Genomic DNA, 17,085 nt, shown 5'->3' on the forward strand with positions numbered 1-17,085 from the left:
TTACCATAATATATACTGCTTTGGTAGGATAGGGGACATTAAATCAGAACAAAAATATTGCAGACTGAAGAAAATTAGTTCCTAGAGGTGCAATAGGCAGTGTAAGTTGCTTATTGCTCCGTTATCTATTTCCTCTCTTCTTTCATTCTGAAATAAAATATACTGTGCTACAAAAGCCTGGCCATCCCTAGCCAATTTTGACACTGTCTGGAAGGAGCACAGCTGTTGGTGCTGCTCTCACACAGCCCTGCTGGGATAATCAGAATACAAGAAGCCTTGAAGGGATGGTAAGGATTATTTCTCACTCTCTTCTCACCACTGACTGGATAGCAAGTGAATGTTTTCCTTCTAGTCATGCTGATGTCAATGATAACTGTAGTGGACATTGTATGACTAAACACTCAGTGTGTCTGTCCTGCTGCTAGAGCTCTTGAAGCTTAGCCAGAAGCTCTTATTCTCCAACAGGGATCTCCACCTTCTAACTTTTACCCTTTGTAGCTTGGTCACTCCTGGTTGGGAGTCACTTTAGTGGAGCTATACTCATTGCTTTGAAATAATGCCTCCTAGAAATTGGTGTTACAAATCTCACATCTGATTCTGACTTTTTGAAAACTTTGTACTCTTCTGAAGTGACTGGTGCAGTATATTTTAACTAAGAAAAGAATATTAAGTGCCAATATTAGAAAGCTAGAATGGCTATAATGAGTCAAAATGAGACAAAAAATGCATCCTGACTTGTGTCCTGTTGTGGGAGTCAACATCCTGTCTCTGTCAATGGCCAGAATCAGGTGCATTGGGAGGCAGATATGAAGGGGCGAGCATATTGCCTTAAATATCTAAAATACTCTTACAGCACAGTAGATTATATGTGTTCAATAATCCTTACAGAATTTATTCCCCATGGTAACAATTTCTTTGCATTCAAGGTAATGAAAATCAGGAGAAAAGATCTATTGATAAATAGAGTAAATAAAGTACAATTGGGGTAGCTCTTGAAAACTTGAAGAACTTGTTAATGAAAAACTTAAAACAGCTTTGACAAACACGTTAAAAATTTCCTAGGTACAGCCTTGTGTCAGCTGTAGGGACCAGTAACTTCCTGAGACCCATTTCTGGTTCCAAAAAGGATGGGTTGCTTTTTTTTTAAATGTTATCAGTTCGGCCTTTATTGATGAAATCTCTTCCACCCAACCTTTTAGTTTCACTAACACTGAACTAACTGAAGATTTCTCTAAGAGATAAGTAATCTTCGACTTTTTTTTTTATTATAGGATGAATTGCTTCTGGAGAGAAGTTTTGTTTCTTTCTAGACACTACAGAGGGAGTCTGCAGGGATTTACATTTAGACTGGGCACCCAATATCAGCAGCAGATCAATTTTCCTTAGAAGACAGCTCATATCCAATTTATTCTCTCCTGTGTGGCAACACTCCAGTGTTTGCCAGCCATTTGATAGAAAGTTATGTCTAGCCACAGTCTCACTGACTTCCTAATCTGTCCTTTAAAAGGGGTAGTAATGAACTTCATCTTCATATTCTCATTTTTTACCCTCATCACCCATAATCACTACAAACACAGATTTAATTTTTGTTACCACTACTTTCCTGTTTATGTAAGATTGCTTTATTTTCCTGGAAATAAGGATTACAGGTAGTCTGAGTCTTTCCTGGATGCCCCCTGCTCTGTTCCAATATGTTGCTTTCTTTTCCTATTAATCACCCTTTCTTCCTTGCTGTGAGGGCTTCTACTTTTCTTCATGCATTGTGCACTATGTAATTACATTAGAAGACCTATTCTTTATAAGTCTCAGTTGTTCCTTTATTTATAAAAGCTATTTACAAAAGTGGTAAAATTACATGAAGAATTCCAGCCCTGTGCACATAGACTTTTGTTCTGCCTCTTTTCCCAAACCTCTTTCTTTTTTTTTGCAATTAGTGTTTCTTCACCCAGATTTCAAGCATCCTGCTCATGTACACTTCTGACACTGGCCTAGATGTTGGGAAAAACAAGCTGGAATCCACAAGCTGGAATAACGAGGAATCCTACAGCTGAGGAATCTGTTTTTGAAATACATTCATTTGATCTCATAAAACTAGACTGATATCAAAATTGGGATTGATTAAGCCACCATAGCTGGATCACTACTTGCACAAGGATATGAAATTTTAAGGAGAGTGGCAGTGCTATTTAGGTATAAACATTTTCACAGGGGCAGGGGAGCGTTTTTGCTTCAGTGACTACCCTATCTGTCATCTTTACATGAACTCCAGTTTGATCCTTGATTTTCACTGCTACAGAAAAGTCAATTTATTATTGCGTTTGAGAAAAGAGACAGTTAAATTATAATAATAAAAAAGCAGCAGCAGATATTCTTTATTTCTATGGATTATAAATCAGCCAACAGGAGGCATCCATAAGACCATACTGTACTTGAAAAACTCAAAATCTTTCAGTGGTTCAATTTTCTGTATTTTGACAACTGAGATCAGAATAAGAAAAATAAATCACCAGTTTTTACTTTGCAACAAGGGTTCACTGGTATTCACCAGAGCACTTGTTATTTCAAACACTTGCAAAGTTGCAATCATATAAGATTGAGTGCTGTAACTTGAGAATAATTATATTTTGTACATATGGTTAAGAAAAGGGATGGTCAGAAACATGATGAAGTTCAGCATGGTGAAGGGCAAAGCCCTGCACCTCTGGAAGAACAAACCAAAGCAGCAGTGCAGGCTGGAGGATGACCATGTGGAAGGAATCTTTGCAGAAGAGGACCTGGGGCCCTGCCCTGAGTACACTCTCATACTAAAGAAGGCCAATGGAATCCTAGGCTGCATTAGGCAGGGCCAGCCATTCAAGGAAGGTGATCCTTCCCCAGCTACTTACTCAGCAATGCTGGAGTCACACCTGGAGTTCTGGGCTCCCTTATAGAAGACAAGCATGGACATACGGACACTATGATGATGATGAAGGGATTGGAGCATCTGTCATATGAGGAGAGACTGAGAGAGCTGAGATGGGTCAGGCTGGGTAAGAACAGGCTTGGGGGAAAAGGATGCACAAATACCTGCAGGGAAGGTGCAATAGGACTGAGACAGGCTTTATTCAGTGGTGCTTAGTTACAAGAGCAAAGGCAATGAGTACAAACTGAAATGTGGAGGCTCTCTCTGAATATCAAGAAACACTTTTTACTGTGTTGTTTACAGAGTACTGGCACAGACCATCCAGACAGTTTCTAGAACCTCCATCCTTGGAGATATTCGAAACTCATTAGGCCTGGTTCTGGGCAATGTGCTATTCCTAATTCTACTTTGAGCCAGAGGAATGAATTAGATCACCTCCAGAAGGTCCCTTTCAGACTAAGTTATTCTGTGCTTAGGCCATTCAAACTTTCTACTTATGTAACTCTTAGGTAAACCTCCCACAATGCTTATCCAAAGGATAACTATCTTTGAAATACAGTTTGAGTGGAGATCAAGTTCATCATCAGCACTGATGTCATACCATCCTGCAACGTCAGTCTAATGAGCAATTATATATTCTCCTTTCCTTAAACCCAAAAAAACAAAGCAAAGCAAAACAGACCTGAAAACTGCAGCGTTTTCTCAAAGTACCTTATCTATCTTGCAGTGATTTATGCACCTTATTTTTTTCTCCATGCAATAATTCTCTAGTGAGAATGCTTAAAATAGCCTGGAGACAAGGGTCCCCAGGTCTTCCTCCTTCAAGGGGAGTAAACTAACCTTTTGATTAAAGAGCTTGATGCTTTTGTATTCCTTTTTTGACTCATAAATCTTGTATACTTTGCTGCTCTGTTTCCCAGCCTTGGTTTACCCATTTACTTCCCAGCTATTTTGTATCCCATATACTAAAGAAATTTTCCATGAAAGTAGCAGATGAGGATTTGAAACTCTGAAGTCTGATTAGAGATTCAACAAGGAAATTTTTTTCATTATTACATTTTTTGTAAAAGATAAGGACTATCCTCATTACCTAAATATCCTTTTCCAACAGTTGGCTTTTTAAAATGAATGAAACATGGTCTGTTGGGCATTTACTTAAATTCTGCACAATTTAGCTTGAATAAATTTTTTGGGCCTGAATTAGAAACTTACATTCCAACAGATTTTTTTTTACTTGCTACAATTTTTGGTATAAGCTTTTGCTTGGCCCTTTGGATTTTAAAATAACTTGAAACATCCAAGCCTCCTTTTCTTGTTTGTTTAATTTTCCTTTTAGAATTGAAGGATATAATATGAAAAAAAATCTCAAAAGAAAAGACTCAAGTTTTTAATTTTCAAAACATAAAACGTACACTTTAAAATTTAGGACTTCTTTTTAAACTGACACAGTTTTGTAAACAAAATGATATATGAGAATTAGTAGTCCAGTAATTTTGTCTTTTGTTCAAAAATAACATGTCTTGGGATGAAATGTTTCAGTCAACATTTCTTTTCCTTTATTCTTTTTTTCTCCTTCTTAATTTTTCTTTTCTTCATTTAAGTATCAAAATGCATGCCACAAAGAGAGTTAAAAAGGAAAAAATAAAATAAGCAAAACATTGGTCTTCCCAAGTATTCTGAAACTGTCATTAACAAAAAACAAACAAAAGAAGAAACCAAAAATACCATTATTTCAGTGGAAAAAAAAGGAAATATATGGGTAATTTTTTATCAAAAAACCTTTCAGCTGCTGCCCATAGTTTCTTTCTGATATGTGGGGATTTGCTACTTATGCAGCAATCTTACTTCAGCAATTTTAGTCCAAGGAGAAAGTAGTGAAAAGGAGTCAGTTCCTCTCATCTGAAGCATCATCCTCAGCTGAGGCTATCCTAATTCACACCCAAGTCTCTAATTGATATATCTCTATTGATCACACATATATAACAATAGTAGATTTCATCTCCTGGAGTCTAAAAGCACTCATTCTTAATTTTATGCACAGGACCGTCTCATGAAACAGAATATTTCTGCTCATGTTTTTTACATTAGGCATGTAACTCCACAGAACAAGTCTGAAGTCAACAGGTCCCTATACAGTGATTTTTAGGCCAAATAGAGCATCTTAAAGCAGAAAATGGCTTTTGAATGCAAAACCTGCTTTTTTCAATATCTGACTACCAGGTCTTCCCAAATGCTAGTCCATGACTTTGAGATGCAGTTGCATTCAATCATTGTGCCTGTGTACAGGTAATGGTCGTACAAAGATGTTTTACTCCAAATATTTCAGAACTTTTTTTTGTTCTCTATGTGACACAGCTTCTATCTTGCAGGAAAACTGAGTTATCATTTTTATGTTTCAGGCAGGTAAGGAGTTCCCTTCCAGTTGACTTGAAAAATATTACAAAAAATGTTTAAAGAGCAACTGCTGCTAGATAAGTTCTACCAATAATTCCAGTGACCTTATATGCTTAGCACAGCCAAGTATTTTTTAACCCCCCGATCCCTACCTTTTTCACTCAGTTATTGAATTCCAGAAAGAAGTGCAAGACATTAATATCTCAGCTGGAACAACCAGGACTGAATATTATTGAGCTTTCTTATTAAAAGTGGCATTTTCATTACAGTTCCTTTCTTTGTCCTGAAAAATCGTGATGTTGTATTGTCTGTTCTGATACAAGAATGTTGCAGCAAGTGCCTAGGAGGTAATACAATTTAGGGAAAAAATACATAGGATGGCTGGCCCAGAGGTAATTTTTACATTTGTTTCCTTGTTGGCAGGATGTATTTTTAACAAGAAGTTATGCACCTGAAGCATCGGTGCATTGATTTCTTAGTGACATAATAGACAGAAAGGTTGTTTTGCATAATCTGATCTACAAGGACGTGTAAGTCTGTCAAGAATGACAGGAGTTGGATGTTTCTGTTAAATTCAATGGACTGTCATGTGAGAGTAAAAACCACTTCAGCAAAAAAACCCCAAAACTATAGAATAATCAAAGGGAAGTGAATGACATACTGTAAATTTGGCTTATGTTTTGATGCAGAATTACAGATACAAACTCCCTATAAATCCCTCATCCGTCTGAAAACTCTGTGCTCTGTGCAGACACAGGCTGGTTTGCTTTTACCATAGATGCTCACTCAGCTTCCCTTCTCTGGAGGAAACAAAAAGTCAATAAAATAGTTTCATTTCCCTAATCACCCCTGGACACCATTTCTCTGTTTCATAAGAAAACATCTTGCTTTCCCTGGCCTCTCCTGTCAGTGAGTGTATGTGAGGGAAACTGGGGAAAGGCTGCACAATGTGTGAGCTGGGGAGGTGTTTCCAACGTCTTAGCTCTGACAGCTCTATGTGAACTGTGCAGTGGTGAATGATGTTTTTAACTGCTTTGTTTTCTTTGTGACTGAGATACAGCTGCTTAATGCAGAGGCATGGACACTTCTGTTGCCAGGGCTTCTCTTTGTCCTGTATCCCAGCCCCAAATCTATCATTACAGCTGTGCACTGGTGCACCATGGCCCACAGCAGCAGACACAGTGGCTGCTCAAGGAACAGTCTTACAGAATCCTTCCAGGTTTGACACAACACTCGAGGTTTGGGGCAGCACGTGTGAGGCCAGGTTACACTGTGGATGAGGCTTGCTTGCAGTTATCCGTAGGCAACTACAAAGACATCCAGCTTCTGGTTCTGCCAGTATTCAGACTTGTACTTAGTTTTGACCTTTTATTTGCACGAGCTGCCCTGCTGGAATCAATGAGGTCACTGCTGTGCAGTGGGACATGGGGGCTGGCAGGGCCAGTGCCTGAGATGTGCCCAGTTCAAGCAGGCACTCAAGCGTGTGTCTGCCTTTGCCCATTCAACAAGTCTCTTTAATGCAACTCAAGTGTGTGCCTAAGTGCTTTCTTAAGCCTGAGCAGTGATAGCTCGTGTAATTGGGGTCAATGAACACAAACTGTGTTAGCAGCCACATAATGAATGACATTTTCTCCATGTCAAGCACAGGTGAAGTGTTTGAAAGCAAGGAATGGTAATAGCCATTCCTATTACGTATGCAAAGTACAAAAATGATACCTTGCAGTATTTTCAGTCTGGAAAAGAAACTTTTTCTTTTCAAGTGAAACCAATCTGTTATGTTTTGTCTATATTTATCTAGAAAAATGAAGATGTGAATTTTCTGCATGGGTATCAGCTGGAAAAATAAATTGAAAAGTACTTCTCAAATCAATGGCAAAACATTAACATTCAGGAAGTGTGTAAAAATAGGTGAAATTATACAAAAGTAATTTATCTGATTTTCATCACCAAAAATGGAATTAAGAATCGAACCTTAGTTATTATTATACTTACTAATAGGATTCAAATCAAAAGCATTTATTTTATACTGAAAAGTTGATTAAAACTTCTGAAAAGATACTTCAGAATCTTTTTTTTCAAACCAAAAAGTTAAACAAGAAGAAAAAAAACCTTAAAAATATAAATTCAAAAGTGATGATTTAATGAAAACAATTTGCTTTTTTTGATCCAACTCTGAACCATAAAATGCAGTTTTTAACAAAATTATATAAATTAATGAAACATGCCAAATTGTCAGCTACATTCTCAGTATTAAAGTTAATTTAGTTCAAAACAATTTGAACATAAAAAACCCCAATTTGAACACAAAATTATCTCAGATATTTCGATTTTTAATTTTGCTAGAAATCAAAGTCTGGATCATCAGGAATGGAAAGCAGAGAAGGCCCTAGCTCTCTAAATCCCATGGAGTGACCAGCCATGGGTTATGTTTTGCATAATTCATAAAAACAGCAGAGAAAAAAAAAAGACAACTCCACTTTTCAGTTGCAACATTACTCTTTGTTTTAAAAATGCAGAGACCCCGATGGCACTGCAATGAGTTTCATCATTCCAGCAGTACAGATTTTCCATAAAAATTAGAAGAGATTTCTGAGTATCAGATCATAGAATTATAGCAAGGCTTGAGGACAAACAAAACTTTTGAAGGACATTCAGCCTGTCTTCAAGTGTTGAGGCAGTAATTCAGGTAAAATTTATTCTTCAAAATTTGTTACTTCCTGGTTTGAAAGTGGTTCAAGAAGCACTTCTGCTAGATCCCCCAGGACCCTTGGATGAATCCCATCCAGCCCCACAGACCTGTGTGTGTCTAAGTGGTGCAGCAGGTCACTGACTATTTTCCTTTGGATTATGGCAGCTTCATTCTGCTCCCCATCCCTGCCTTCTGGCCCAGAGGGCTGAGTACATTCATGTTGATGTTCAATTCTCCTACATTTAACTTTTCTCTTAAAACACAGATGTGCCTGCTAATGTCCTCCCAGCCTTTCTGCCTTTCCCCATCTGTATCTTTAATTTTTTTCTTTGCCTGTTATGGAGGGACTCTTGTCACTGCAAAGCAGGTAGATCTTGTCCTTCAGTTTCCGTAAGTGATGCAGAAAGAAGTAAAAAGAAGTGGATGGAGTAAAATGAGGGCTGTGAAGCTAACAGAAGTGATTTAAGTAAAGCAAGATGACCCTAGCCCCTCAGCTGTGAGGCACTGTCTGTCTCTGTGCATGAGAGGAGGAAAAATCTGTCCCTCAAGCACATGGAGAAATGAGTTACTGCTCTTCTGCAAGAGAGGAATTAATAAAAACAGCCAAAGAGACAGAGAATTATTCACTAGCTGCAAGATTTTCCCTGCAAATTGATAGTTTTTAAAATTTACTATATTACTGGATAGTTCCTGTAGAACCCAAAATCCTAAATTTACTCCATAAACATATTTATTCCAAAACCAAAAATAAATTCATGTTGTAAATTTAAAACTTGCTATTCTGCAAGTAGCATACAGCATTAAGTAATCTGGTTTCCCTGCAAAAGGAAGCCAGCTTTTTTAGTCTATTCTGAGACACTGACATTCTCTTGCTGAAGTTACTTGCCCTTTCAAAATATACTTCCTCTTAAAAGATCAATTTATAAAGGTTTACATTGATCTGAATAATCCTAATGTGAGTGATTTGAAGAAGAATACTCTTCTGGTACTTATAAATCCCTTTGGGAGATTTATCATGTCCAGGTTCTGATTTCAAGAAATAAATCCAGTGCAAGATTAAAACACATAATTTTGGGCAAAAATCCCCAGATGTTCTCACTGCTGCAGGCATTAAAGCCACAAAGTTTGACCCTGAACCCTCCATGCTGTGTGAGTCAGGTCCTCAGCACCAAAGACTTTGCTCTGAAAATCTCCTACTGGGCTGCACTTGTGGCTAAAGGAGTTGTAGGGCCAAATTATCACTGAGCTCATTTTTCTGTCCCTGTGTTACAAAATATGTCCTAGGAAACCTGGATACAGAGTTCTGTATGGGGTGTTTCAGGAGTGAGAACAGCTAACTCTACAGATCACAGTATGGATTTTTAGTTCAGATGTCATGCCTGATTAACCATCTGGCATTACTTTAGTTGTTGAGTTATGTAGTGATAGGTCTAATGAACAACTTGGCTGACTACAAGTTGGGTGTTGGAAGGTTTGAATTTTGAGCATGTTGATCACAAATGAAAGCTGGATTTACTGGATTAAGTACTAGAACTGTAACCTAAAAATCTCACACAATGAACAAGCATAGTTAGGTCATATGTAAAAAAAAAAAAGGCTGTATATAAAAAATCACCTTGTGTTAATCTTATATTCACTCCTATGTTAAGCATTTCTTTCTCTTTGATATCCACCTCTTTCTGTCAGGTCTTCAATGTAAAAGTGAGAGGGAGTCCAACCTAAAATTTGCATTTCCATAAAAAGCACCAGATGTTACGCTATTTGCAATTCATGCTAGAGATAAGTTCCTTCTATCTTTCTGAAGTTGTATCACTGCAGGAAAGAGTATGGATCCACAAGGCTTTGGGAAGTTCAGTAATAAGATGATCATCAGGAGATAAGAGATCAGAGTGTGGATCTGTTCTCTGAAAGATGTTATTCAATATTTTAGCAGTGGCTTTGAAACACAAAATGCACAAATAGAACAAAATTAATACATTTTTCTTATAAAAGAGTGCATCATTTGCAAGGCTGTAGTTTCATGTTCCCTCCTCTACAAATTCTCTCTGTTGAGTTCTTAACTGCAGAATCCCTCCTTCAAAATGGTGGAGATTTTTTAGCTTGTTGACTAGGGTACCTTACAGGAGTTGGGAGACTTTTTGGGTTTGAATGCTGTTACAGGCAGGAAAGAACTGAATCCAGATGACCTACTTTCTAGGTAGAATACAGGCACACAAAACATAGAGCTTAGGCATGAAGCAGGATCCTCAAATAACAGCATTTCTGGACGTGTGCAGGATCACTGAGCACTAAAGAGGTTTTAAGCCAGTGGTGTATCTGATGATAACTTTGTGGTCAGATGAACCCGAATAATAATTATTTTGTTTAAAGCCATAATTTGTACTTTTGTTGCTCAATATATCTTGTACATCATTGCAACCTTCACAGGACCTAAACTGGTTCTTCCTTTTTCGCTGCCTATGTTTTTCCTGCTTGCCAAATTTGTTAGCAAATCTGTGAATGCAAGCCTTCCAGTCACCATTTTTAATGTTGATTTTGTTCACTTGAAGACAATTTCATTAATATAAAAGGAAACGTTAACTTTTTGATCAAGTTGAAGCTTTGCCTTCTAGTTGTTTTTATGTCATACAGCACAGATTGATCTCTGCAGTGTTTTATTCAGAAATGAATAAAAACTACTACTAAATACAGCAGATGTGAAAATGTTGCTGAAAGGTCTGAGAAGAAACATTAATTAACATGTGACTATGTTTCAATAAAGACAAGGAAATAAAAGTGTCTTGAAGGATCATCAGACTCATCAATTTTCTGCTCATCACTAGATCAAATTTCAATGAGTGGCATATTTGATCTTGAAGAATTCAAAGAAACCAATTTTCTGGGCTTTTTGAGTTCTACACAAATTCAGTGAGTCTCATGAAGGATCAGGGTTTCTTAGTTCAGTTCTCCTTCAAAACAAGCCCTTGAGTCTCTTTCTTTCAAACTCAGTAATGCAGAATTGAAAAAATTCACGAATTACCTTTTATATAATCACTGCAAAACAATCACATTTATAATATTGATTATTGCTTTTACAATTAGAACTGTTACATACCTACATATAAGATCTGAATAATAGCATAGCATGCATTATATATAGACAGGTGGTGTGATAAAAACTGCTTATTTTTCAGATGACCTTTCTGAGTTCAGAAGAATTTCCCAGAATTTCACAAGTCTCCCCTCCCTCACCTTTTCATTTCCTTCTCTTATAGTCAGGAAAGTTACATTAATTTTCTTATTCAAATCCCAGTTCTTCAATTGTTTTTTTAACAATAAAAATGCTGTTCTCATTACTTTCATAGTTTTAATTGGTGAATTTTTTTGGTGTAGATTAAAAACTGATTAAGTCTTATATTTATCTTTTCTGGCATGTCCAAGGACTGGAAAACTTCTTTCCTACCACTGTTTTAGATTAATCTTGCTCACAATATACATATTTTTTCTAAAATGAGCTATTCCTGGCTAACATAGGTTTAGTTCCAGCAATTACACACACTCAAAAAACCCAAAAAACCAACAAAAAACCCCAGCAAGACCCAAAACCAAACAAAAATCCCAAAACCCCCCCAACCCTCCCAAAAAAACCCCAGAAAATCAAAACCTTAAAAACCCCAAGCATAAAGAAGCATGTGATTTCACTTCTACAGAGGTATTTCCACAGTCTTTAGGATAATCTGTTTCATAGGTAAGTAAGAACTTTTGACTGGCATTAAAATAAATATTTTACCTCTGAGATGATATTTAAAACTAAAAAATTATATTAATCAGTAAACTTGGAACCCATTCTCAGTATTCTGAATACCTATGATTTCAGATATTGACTGTAATCAGGACCCCTGATTATAGCTTGAAGTCCATAAGATCTCTTTTCATTTTATCTTTGTCTTGTTATTTTAAATTTATATCATTATTCTTTTCACAGCAAGAAATAGATATAAATTGTTCTTCTGAAGAAAATCAGACATAAGTTTTGATGATATTTCTATATGTTAAAGTGGCCTGCATAATGCAAGTGTTAGCTGCCATACTCCCAATGAGAAAATCAGATCTACTCTCAGTGGTCATAAAACTGTGAGGGTAAAAATGTCAGCAAAGCCCCCTAATATTATTTCAATGTGGGGGTCTATTTTTATACATACTTCTGATCCCCTAGAAAAATTATTGATAACAGGAGAAGAAGGAAATAGCAGGTAAGGTAATTATGCTGCCATGGTTACAGTCAGAAGAGAAAGCTCACAGCAAATTTTAATACAATTCAAACCAATAGAATTCAACCAACACACAGAATGTCTGTGTAGAATATTTTCACAAAAATGTTGCAAAGTCAAATCATCGCCTTGACTGTGTCTGTCTAAATTTGTGGGCAATAGGTATTCAGAGTAAAGTTGTGGCCTGGTGGGAAATGCCCCTAAAAAGAAAAAAAAGGCATATCAGTGTCTTCACTTGCCTCATATAGGTTAATTCCTGGATAGAAATTCTTTCTAAGCCCTGTGTGGAGGGTGGTGCTGAAATGAGGGCATCATCTGAGAGACTCCACTACCAAGGTGAGCCACCTACCCCTGGAGTTTCCTGATTGATCCTGGGAATTGTGGTAGTTCAGAGGGGGAAGGCACAAGATCATTTTTGAAGCTGTTTATTCTATTTTGAAGCTGTAGAGAAAAGGCTAGAGAGGTAAAGGGACAGCAAAAAAATTAAAAAATAAAGGTTTGTCTTAAGGAAAAGGGATTCAGAACTAAGGCTCTCCTTCATGAAAACAAAACCAAAGAATAACTCTCTCTCCCTCCAACTTCCTGCTTACATGATGTTAGATTTGCAGAATTTGTTAGACAGACTCAGGCAAGAGGCATAAGGTCCCTTGGTTTTCCACTGATACAGTTTGAACATTTATGTGTTTCTGATAACAGACTGATCCAATCAAGTCTTAGGGAAATATCCCCTTTGGAGTTTGATTAAGGTGCATTTATACACTCTAGCAACTCTAGTAGAATACATTAAAATGTTTCTGTGAAGAGACAAGAGCACCTGTCCACTCATTGTAAAACAAAATAAAAGCATTTTAGGGTAAGTAGCTCCTTAAGGAACACAGCTTTTGGCTCATGCATCATTTCCATAGAAAAGATGCCTACATTACCCTTTGTTAAACTCAAGTAAGTTTCCTAGCAACCCAGTCATTATCTCTGTGGGGTATAAAAAGACACCAGCATTATAAAGAAGTTGAATCTTTGACAGCATTGTGTTTTTTGACCACAGTTAATCACCAAACCTGCTGGCATCAGGCCGAAGTCCTCTTCTTCAATCAGATAAGTATCAACAAAGTACTTTGTTAATGTTAATGCATTTTATTTTCTTCTACCTGATAAAATCAGATTCTGTGTATCTAGTATACTGTGCAAAGTACAGGGCATCCTTAAAAAAAAAAATTCAAATTAACCTCCTGTTTCACATGTATCAAGGATAGCCAAACAGCACATCACAAAGGTGACTTCTTAAGATTTATTTTATGAGACAATTAATGTCCTAAATAGAAAACTGTTCTAGAAAAAAACTCTTTTTTCTCTCCCCCTTCCCCCCCCCCCCCCCCCCCCACTTTTGGGTTGTTAGTTTTGCTTAACTTACTGGTTTGTTTTTAAAGCAATTTTTCCAGCTCTGTAGTGTTAGATAATAGCCAACAATTTCACCTAACTCAGGAATGGCTGCTACCTCTAAGACTGGAGCAGAGAAGAATATAATTTGCAACTGAAATATTAGGATCATTAATTTATATTGCCCTGTGTGTATGGTTATGCTATTAATAGATGAAAGACATCTCAGAAAAATAAAAAGCAAGACACAAATGGACAAGTGGAAAAAAATTCCCCATTATGCTTCAAAACCTGTGTTGAAATATCTTTATCTTTGTACAGAAGAAACTCTTGCCTGACAGTTTTCAAATTTATGGAATGTATGAAGAAATGATGACATTAACATTTAGAGATCCTTTACTTTTACAGTAGATTATTTGTGTTTGAGTAAGCATGTTCTTGAATAAACCTAGACTTCCTCTCCATATAAAATTTCACTAATAGTTCAAAATATCAGAATTTTTGCAATAGTTGCTTTTCTTGCTCATTAGAGGTAGATACAAACCAAAGGGAAAGAATATGTCATCGCAGACTATAGCAAAAAATTATATTCATTTTTTGGAAGTCCACCACTTTAGGAAAAAAGAAAAATAATTTAAAAATTAAAAAAAAAGGAAAAAAAAGAGGTATTTCTTTCAGATGTATATAAGGTTCAGCATGAAAAAAAAGCAGCTAATTCAAAACACCCTTTCTTCAGAAGCTGTGCTACTCCAGAAAGAAAAGGAAAAAGAAACCCACGTGATTTGCGAGCAACCTGTGAGAGCAGTTCCTGTATTATTCCATCCCTTACAAGCAGAAGAAAAAAGTGGTGAAGGTTTTTTTGCTGACTCCTGACCCTTCTTAAAAGGTAAATCTCCTACCTCTTTTTATTTGAGTATCTGGACTCAGCCATCTTTGAAACAGTGTTTTATGGGGTTTTTTTGTTGTTGTCTCCATCATCTACAGTGATACAATATGGATTATTGACCTATAAGGCAGGCAATCTGTTACAGACATTTATTTTCACCACAATGATTCCTATAATATGCAGACAACATGACTGCAAAACAGTAACTGCAGACACATCTTATTATCTCACTGAGGTTATGGAGTAATGTTATGGTAATCTATATCTCCATTGCATGTGGTTGTTTAATAGAATTTAAAAGAAAGGAAAAAGAACTAAGCACATATAGCTCCAGTCTGTAGTTTAACACAAACTGAGAATACACTTTTTAACTAAATGACCCCATTGAATTTTAGGAGTCTGTTATTTCTTGTCTAATTATTACTCTGAATATAATACTATGGTTTCTGTGACTCATGCATAGTGCCTTAGGACAGATTTCTTTTTGATGTATGCTGCATTAGTCATACTTATCTATGAACACAGATTCTATATGGTGCAACCTCTACATCTACTGTGGTATTCTAGAAAGGAAATAATAATATTTTACTTGGTTCTGTAATTAACACTAGTACATAAACCCATGCAAGTTCAAAATAGCTTTTAGGATTCAGGATTGGATGATAAGAAAAAAATTATTCTCCTCAAAGTTGTGTCATGGATACTGTTAGACATAATTTATTATGGTAATAACAGTTCCTCTAGTTCTTATAAGAAATATGACGTAAAAGAAGAAAAATATGAGAGCTAATGGAGAGTCCTTTCTGCAAGACACAAAATTAGCAGTCATAAAGAAATTTAATAGTCTTTGCATGCTAAGAATCCGAAGACCTTCTGTTATCAGCTTTCTCTGAAGAAATCAAAAATCACACCAAGTGAAATGATTCCTGATTGGCTCACAGATCTTGACTGCCTCTTTTCTAGTCCAAATTGGCAGGCTCCTTGCTAAAATTTGAATGGGTGTATGTTAGGAGGCTGATTGCGAAAAGAAAACTTCTTTGATAATAGTCCAAGACCAAACTTAAAGTTTGAGGAGAGGATGTCTGAAAAGAGCAAAAACATCTGTCCTTTAAAAATTGAGCATCATTACTCTGACCTCTTTATGGTTAAACAAGGTGTAACATCCTGAACCTGGGGAAGAATAACTCCAGGCACCAGTGTACCTGCTGGAGGATGACTATCTGGAAGGCTTCTTTTATGAAAAGAGGGACCATAGTGGACGTCGAGCCAAATATGAAGCAGCACAACACCCTCATGGCAAAGGTGGCTGACAGTATTAGGAAGCACCAGTATTAGGCTACATTAGGAAGAGCACTGTCAGCAGGTGAAGGAAGATGATCCCTCCCCTCCACTCAGCACTGGTGAGGCCACTTCTAGGCTGTGGAGTCCACTTTTCAGTTTCCCTGTACAAGGCAAATGTGGACATTTTGGAAAGATTCCAGAAAAGAGCCACAAAGATGATCAAGAGTGAGCTGTCAAATTAGGAGAGGCTGAGAAACAGTGACCCTTCAGCCTAGGGAAGAGTAGGCTCAGGAAGATCTTATCAGTGTATATAAATACTTGAAGAGAGGGTGAAAAAAATTTGGGTCTTTTCAGGGGTGCTCAGTGACAGGACCAGAGGCAACGGGCCCACAGCAGAACACAGGAGGTTCTTTCTGAGCATGAGGAAACACTTTTTCATTAAGAGGGTGACCAAGCACTGGCACAGGCTGCCCAGGGAGGTTGTGGAGTCTCCATCCCTGTAGATATTCTTAAGCTGTCTAGAGAGTCCTGGGCAATTGGCTGTGGCTGGACCTGCTTGGGCAGGGTGAGTAGATCAGACGACCTTGAATGCTCCCTTTCAAACTTAGCTTCTTTCTGTTTCTGCAATTCTGTCTCATATCCTTTTACAGATGAACCATACTGTACCATTCCCTGCTCTCCTGAGAAAACCACCTTATGAAGGAGCTGAAATGGAACTACATTTTTGAATCATTACAAATCCAACAGGATGTTCTAATAGGGAAGTAAGGTTATAAAATGTCAGAGTAGGGGAAACACAGTCACTAATCCTTGTCTTTCTAACTCCACATAGTAATAACAAGAGAATGCTGGATCTTCTAAAGAGAGGAGAGCAACTTCCCTGGCATTCAAAGTCCTCCTCTCCTTGGTGTTGTGAATGTTTTTAAGTCATTTAGCTTTGCAGGTAGGTGGACATTTGGGATTTAAAATTAATGGAAGCATTTTTTTCACACGATTGGCAGCTGTCAGTCAGGTTATTTTTTTAGGAGCTGAACTGACAAACTTAATGAAATTGCAAGTGAAAGTGAATAAAATTTTATGTGCGAAACAGAAAATAAAATGTCGTTGGGGAATGAATGAAACTTAATTTCTCTTGTCTCCTTTTACACAATATAAGAGTATCCATGTGATATGACCAGAATGGCCAGTATCAGATGACTTATCAGGAGGAAGTTTCCCTTCCCCCTCTGCTCAGGGGAACTTGGCACACACAAGTCCAACTATAAGTCCACATATAAGGCCAACTTCCAAAGGACGGTCAGGGTTGTCA

At 37.1% G+C, this 17,085-nt stretch overlaps 1 protein-coding gene and 1 long non-coding RNA gene across 3 annotated transcripts in view; one reads left to right on the forward strand and one right to left on the reverse strand.

The window, feature by feature from the left end:
• The window catches only part of NKAIN2 (sodium/potassium transporting ATPase interacting 2), a 514,810-nt gene that overhangs the window by 159,702 nt on the left and 338,023 nt on the right, over positions 1-17,085 (reverse strand). The window lies entirely within an intron of this gene.
• Positions 13,232-16,897, forward strand: LOC148224384 (uncharacterized). The gene is made up of 3 exons (XR_015802504.1): positions 13,232-14,495; positions 16,131-16,341; positions 16,427-16,897. It is a non-coding gene; the product is annotated as an uncharacterized LOC148224384 (long non-coding RNA).

Source organism: Sturnus vulgaris, chromosome 3, assembly GCF_052056855.1.
Source record: "Sturnus vulgaris isolate bStuVul1 chromosome 3, bStuVul1.hap1, whole genome shotgun sequence".
Taxonomy (NCBI): domain Eukaryota; kingdom Metazoa; phylum Chordata; class Aves; order Passeriformes; family Sturnidae; genus Sturnus; species Sturnus vulgaris.